Source organism: Hakea prostrata, chromosome 6 (genome assembly GCF_041222555.1).
Source record: "Hakea prostrata isolate BN-2017 chromosome 6, UWA_Hpros_2, whole genome shotgun sequence".
NCBI lineage: Eukaryota > Viridiplantae > Streptophyta > Magnoliopsida > Proteales > Proteaceae > Hakea > Hakea prostrata.
Window position 1 is genome coordinate 17,454,368 of NC_142605.1, and position 7,027 is coordinate 17,461,394.

The 7,027-nt window shown below is 34.1% G+C and overlaps 1 long non-coding RNA gene across 4 annotated transcripts; it reads left to right on the forward strand.

Moving 5' to 3' along the window:
- Positions 1-1,085: 1,085 nt before the first annotated feature.
- LOC149012400 (uncharacterized) lies at positions 1,086-5,872 on the forward strand. Of its 4 annotated transcripts, XR_016174098.1 has the most exons (6): positions 1,086-1,186; positions 1,267-1,323; positions 3,463-3,550; positions 4,895-5,402; positions 5,504-5,585; positions 5,730-5,872. It is a non-coding gene; the product is annotated as an uncharacterized LOC149012400 (long non-coding RNA). The 4 variants fall into 4 exon arrangements; XR_016174096.1 differs by having other exon boundaries at positions 4,895-5,585; XR_016174099.1 differs by lacking the exon at positions 5,730-5,872 and having other exon boundaries at positions 4,895-5,238; positions 5,325-5,721.
- The last annotated feature ends 1,155 nt before the right edge of the window (positions 5,873-7,027 follow it).

Consider the following 7,027-nt stretch of genomic DNA (forward strand, 5'->3'; position numbering starts at 1 on the left):
AGGATATAACTGACATGCAATATAATTTCTATAAATGAGGGTAATGCCATATTTTTTACTTCTTAATTTTAAGGGCAAAATAGACATTTCATATTTGATTATAACAACCACTTGACACCTTTGGAAGTGAGGGGGGCAATAGTAATTTCACAAAGAAGGGGGTTTTATTAGTAATAAAACCAAAGTATGAGGGGGCAATAGTAATTATCCCTTGAATAAAACTCAAATAGAAACCGAAGAGGAAGGAAAATTGAATTCAACTCAAATTGGAAACTGAATATTACTTAAAATATTTTCAAAATAAATGAAGTTTAGTGAAGGTGGGAAACCAAATTGGATTTGGATTTTGCTCATTTCATTAATTCAAAATAAATGAAGTTTAGTGAAGGTGGGAAACCAAATCGGATTTGGATTTTGCCCATTCCATTAATTCGAAATAAATGAAGCTTAGAGTAAAATTGACATTTAATCTGGTTTCTATAAATGGGGTAGCATCGTCTTTTGATTTCTTAATTTTAATGAAGGGCAAATTAGACATTACATATTCAAACTTAACGGCTACTTAACACCGTTATAAGGAAGGGGGGCAGTAGTAATTTCGTAAAGAACAGGGTTTTATTAGTAATAAAATCAAACTACAGGGGGGCAACAGTAATTATCCCTAAATAATAAGTTCTTAAATTCTTCTTGAATAAGTAGTTTCTAAATTTGTTTTTGAACATTTTTACCACAATATTTTGTTCCCCTCTTGCAGAGCTTGCCTACACCATGGCGTTAACTGATAAATGTGATGTATATAGTTTTGGAGTAGTTGCACTGGAAATAATTATGGGAAGTCATCCAGCGGAGCTCATCTCATCTCTAACACCGCCATTTGGTCAAAAGATATTATTGGGGGACATATTAGACCCACGCCTCACCTTTCCATCAAATCAGAATATTGCGAATGATCTAATTTCTATTGTGAGAGTAGCATTTGCATGTTTATGCAGTAATCCACGATCTCGTCCAACAATGCATCAAGTATCAAAAGAGCTACTTGTTTCTCGACCAATATCTCATGGAGCATTTTCAGGAAGATTACTCTAGGTGACCCGCATGATGGTAAACTCCATTAGTTTTGATTGATAAATCATTTGACTAATGGGGATTAAAGTAACTCATTTGAGACTACTCCTTAAATTAGGTAAAAGCACTTGTGATCAACCTTTTACTTTACATTATTTGATTTCTCAAAACTAAACATTTTTTTTCTGGCATTCATAGATGTTGGACGATTGAAGATTTCATTGTAAACAACAAAGTGGTTTTCTTTCATTGAAGGTAATTATTTTATGGGAAAAAAAGAGAGTTAATTATTCTATAAAAAGAATTCTGTAACTTTTCTTGCTTTAAATAGTGTGCTAAGCATTAATAGTTATTTGGTTTTAATCTTATTAAATGAGATTTTTTTAGATATCAATTTGAATCATCCTCCCTTTCTTATTCTGGAATTTAAAAAACATAGTTGAAGTTGAAGGAAGTCGCAAAGATTATGCTGTAGGCTTAATTAAATCAAAGGGGTTATCTTTACACTTATGTACAAAATTACAAAGTAGCATTTAATCACTTCTCTTTCATAGCCATACAGAGACTCAAACATTTATTTTATAAGATTTTTATAAAATGTGGTTTGTTATATATTATAATTATATTGTTCATTTTTTGTTGCATTAGTTTTATAGTTTGTTAGGGTTAAGTGAGTTACAAAGAAAACGTGATGAAATTATTGTTTCAGATAAAATAAAAATTGTTTTCTGTGTCAAACCTAGATTAATCTTGTTTAATTAAAAAATTTGACATAACCCATAATGCCAAAATTACCTATTTTTGGCATATCATAGAGGCCAACATCATCAAACCTTTGGCCATTGACAGCTAACAATTTTGAGTGTTGCCAATTATTATTCTTTTGAATTTATAACTAGTTAAATCCAAGTGAGATTTGATCCCGTCTCCTTTTTGTTAACAAAGCAGTTCGTCTAGCCACATTTTAGACCTAGGAGACTTCGTAGAAGGCTCTTAAACCCTACAAGATGACTCACAGCAGTCACAGTACTTTCTTTAAGTTACTCCAATTGGAACTTTATTTCCATTCAAACTACCTTAAAATGTTGTGCTTGGTTGTCTAGAAATTACTAAAAAAGAAGAGAAAAGAAAGTATATTTTGTTTTCTTTCCTTATATCTTCAAATTATCTGTGTTTGTTTGGCTAGAGATGAATTGAAGACTCTATTTTCAAAAAGACTATTTTCAAAATGTCACATTTTATAGGAACTACAAATTTGTTTTTCTCCATCTAGAAAATTGTCTATACTATTTTGGTGAGGAAACTCTTCAAAGCAAAAATCTTTGCAAATTTTACAAGGTCACTTCTCTCTCAAAAGCTTCCTTTTACTTGAGTTTGCTATAGTAACATCAACAATTCAACCTGATCCCAAGGAAACCGGATTGTCTATGTGAATACTTGAGGGTAGTTGTGAATATGAGTTTTGTCTATGTAGATCTTGTTACACTGTCATTCCTTAGTGTAGTTTATTTACAATGTACTTCTCTAATAGTTCATTTCATTTTCTAGGCCTATTACGACTTCCCAATTAATGTTTCTTGTTGGTGATGTAATCCGTGCTGGTCGAGACATGTGAAACCCAAGCTAGTTCCTCCCCCCCCCCATTGGATCTTGAGCTTTGCAATTGGGGTAGGTGATCACCTACTTTGCAAGATGTGTATTGTATCACACTTGTTTTTCGTTGATGAACTAAACAGTTTCCAACTATTCAGTAGTGTCAATGATCTTGTGTGCTTGCTGAACATGTTCATTTAAAAGAAATAAAATATAGACTTTTGAAGTTCTATTGGGGATTCTCTTTCTTTTCGGCAAAATTATAATTGAGGGCCCTCCTTTCATTCCATAAAGTTTAAGTTAGTTATGTTTTACCTCAAATGATTAAATCTGTTCATACCAATGTACTTGCAGCAGAAGTGTATTTACTAGGACTAAAGGAAGACCAAAGGGATAGGCCTTGGTGTAATTCACAGTCATAGCTTGAGCTCAAGGCATCGAAACAGCCTCTCAGCAAAAATAATTAATACTTTATTTACCAGTTCAATTGGAATGGTTTAAACTCTTTAACTAAGGACCTTAAACAGCCTCTGTGACTTATTTTTGTTGAAAAGGAAAGAAAAAACTTGATAAACTACTTCTAGGTGACGAATTCACTTTTTGCAATCTATTCTGAAACTTATTTCCCTACTCTGTTTGTGATTCCATGACTAACTCTACTTCTAAGTGATGAATTCAGTTTTTTCTGGTGCTATACTTTCAATGGACCCTTGTTTTGTCTATTTATGTTCTCGCAACCAGGTTTCCTGCTCCTTATGATGATCATTGTTGTAACGTTCTGTGTTACCTTGACAACATCAGGTCCAACTCCAATGGCTGCATTTTAGATCAATCTGCAGGTCTAGTTGACAACACTCTTGTTGCAGGTGGATTGGTTATTGCTTAACTGGTAATAAACCCACAACTCTTGTTGGTGAGAAGTACTAAGAACTCAATTTTTAATGTACGGTGGTGTTTCTAATTAGAAAAAAGCACCACAATTAAATATTTATAAGATGGATCGGATCCACCAAGTTTTTATTGATCGTTTCTTTGACATAGTATAAAACTTGATATTGAAACTAAGAATGCATCCAGTTTGAATCACAAATTTCATTCAAAGTGTTTTTGTTCCCCTGCTTGGAAATCTTTCTCACCAACAAAAACAATCACTCATCATTAGCAATTTGTGTAGTCTTTCTTTTCGTTAGTCTCATATCCATTCTTAACTAAATGATCTCATGCTCTTTCAAGCAAATACTTGCAAGTGCATTTGTAAAAAATGATAATGGAAATGCAAAAGCCACTACAGCTAGAATGTTGCAGGTGCATTGTATGACAACATTATTGCCTTCTGGGAGAACTTTTATGGTGTTTTTATGTTCTCTGAGAATGGAAGAACATGTGATGAGCATTTGGTAAGGCACTTCATTCTTGTATTCTTCACGAACAAGCCAATAACAAATGTTGTCAACGCCTTTGTAAGAACATGTTAGACATGTTCTATATGAAGAATAGAGAGTAAGGAGAAAGCCATCATGATATTTCAGAACTAGAACCTCTTTTCATGCTGACATTAAATCCTAAAGCAGTCTCCCATACCTGCTGCAGAGATATTTCAATAACTTTTTGTGTTTTATCGTCTCAAACAGAATGTTATTTCTTTGTCACTTTTTAATCAGTCAAAGAATCATTCTGCTTTGTAGATGTAGTTTCTTTTAGCTAGTGATGCCTTCGAGAATCAAGAAGTTAGAAGTATCGAATGTTGTCTTCCTCAAACTTATCATTCCTAAATCAAACATTCCTGGATGATCGTGTCACTTGCTGTAGGTAGGGTTCAAGAAATTTTGGTGTTCTAGGACTTCATCTTGATAAGTCTTCTCTCTGACATCTCTTAGGTATGTGTTTTTGTAATTTTAGGCTTGTTTCATTCTCCCTTTATTTGAAACTCAAAACATAGCTTCTCTTGGTCAGCCTTATTGATCGATGGTTTCATTGTATTAACATTGCCAAGCTTTTTGCTTTTCTTTATTGCTCTAGTGTTGTGTTGTAGGTTAGTTCTTAAATTGTTCTTTGTTTCTTAAACCTTCAAATAGCCTATGATATCCAAATTTGATCAGCCCCATTACCGTATTTTTCCAATGCTACTTTGACTTCACCTATTAGATGGTTGGGTTGAAATTTGGGTTTTTATGCTTCTCTATTGCTTCTTGTAATTTATTTTTGTTATTTTCCACTGCATGACATTGTATAGGACGACAAGGATATTGTTGCTCGGGCAAAAACTGGCTCTGGAGAGAAAATTGCTTACCTCCTACCATTACTCCATAAGCTCTTTTTGGATGGTTCACCAAGAACTGCACCTTGTGCCTTGTCCCTACCCATGAACTATGACAACAAGCATGTTATCCTTGATGCTAAATATTGGTTTCTGAAGAATAACCATTTGCCAGCTTCGAACTTCTTATTCTTATTTCTGTTTTTAGGTTTATTCTGAGGTACTATTTCTCATTGGGTCCTATAAATGAAGTTCAACTGAAGGTTGTGCAGTTTAGAAGTAGCATGCCCCTTCTCATACAATGTCTACCAAACTTTGGTGTATGTTCGGATCTAAATCTACTGTATGGCATTAATAAATTCGATGAAATGGAAAATGGTAAAAACTAACTCTATTCCCTCTATAGGTAGACAAGGAGAATAAGACAACCCTGCCTTCAGCTGCTCAACTCATCATTTGATACCATTCTTTTTATAGGAACTTTGTAAGTATTTTATTAAACTGTATTATTCAACTATATAAACGTAGTAAGTTTTCTAATGGTCCATTAGATTGCAAAAATATTTTCAACCTATCTTTTTGCAGCTTTAGGATAAAGCTAGAGCATATAAACATCTGATGAAATGAAGAAGATGCTGAGAATCTGAAATGGCTTCACATACTTCAAGTAAGATCTCCCCTACACAAAAAAGAATATAAAATAAAATAAAAATAAGATCCTTCAAATTTGAGTAGTTGTTAGGTTGACCGGATTTCATATTTTACCAGCAACTATATATGATCTTTACAAAGTAACGTTTGGCATGGACAGGCGTGCTATCCTTTTTAGAGAGCATTGAATCGAAAATTTTCCCGGGGAAATGAATTTGGCAGCAAATTACTTGGCAAGTATGGCGGCAACATTAGGAACTTCAGCTACAAATACATCATGGGCATTGGTGATTGTGAAAGAACTATAATGGAATGCATCAGGCCTTCCAAAATTAAGATTTTAAGGTTGTGTACTTTTTGTTTTAAAATTGAAAAGGAACCAGTGAGGATGGGTGTACTGGGGGCAACTGATGTTGTGGGATGAGTCTTTCTGGTTCCTTATACCCAGTGTCATTATTTTGATGCTATAATTCTTTTTAGTTAAGCTTACCATAAATCCCTCATTGAAAAGGACAGCTTCACTAATTGTAAGTTCAGATAGGTTTTTTCGTGCCATTTGTACTATCCTCCTTGTTCTTAGTTAGACGAATTGGTTGTAGTACTTCCCACTAAGCTAAGATAGTGAGATTTGATGGTTCATCTTTGGAAAGTTGATTGAGCAGATAAGAGTTAGAATGCAGAGCAAGGATGATTGAGCAGATAGTGGTTGTAATGCAGAGCTATAGATGTACCTACTATTTTTTTATTTTATTTTTCTTTCCTTTAATAGAGTCTCAATATGTGTTTAGTCTCCATATGAGTTTAATCTCTAGTGTGTTGAGTTGTAAGCAATAATAATACACTATGGTTTCAGTGTAAATTAATCATAATTATTTATGCATTCTCTATTCCATTGCCTCTCCAAGTGTCAATAGAGCAGCTTCATATACATGTTTTTTTTTTCTTTTTTCTTTCTTTCTTTCTTTCTTTCATATATTTCAGATTTCCTACCCCCAAGATGATCATGCCCCTGTGCCCCACACTCACATGAGTGTGGGGGAATGGGGGTTTGGTCAACTTGGGGGCAAAGGATCTAGACTTTTTTGTAATTTTATGAAGGTCATTTATATTAAAAGCAAAAAGAATTACAACATCCCAAGAACTTTATCAGTTATAAGGAACCATGTCACTTAACCCTACAAGAATAGTTGCTCCAATACACCCATCCAAACCAATTCCTCACAAATGAAAATCACTCAAGAAATCACATAATGTGGTCTCAAAAGAAAGAAACAGCAGCAACTTGAAACCAAGATCTCATAATAATCCTAGCTTGTGTTTATTCTTCCTTGGGCAACCAACCTCCCGTTGACCTTAACCTTCTGCTTCCACCTGCCTTGAGAGTGGATTGTTACTGCGTTCCTTTGGATGGTAAGAGGCAACACCACCTCCAACTAGGACAGAGAAACCTCATGGGAC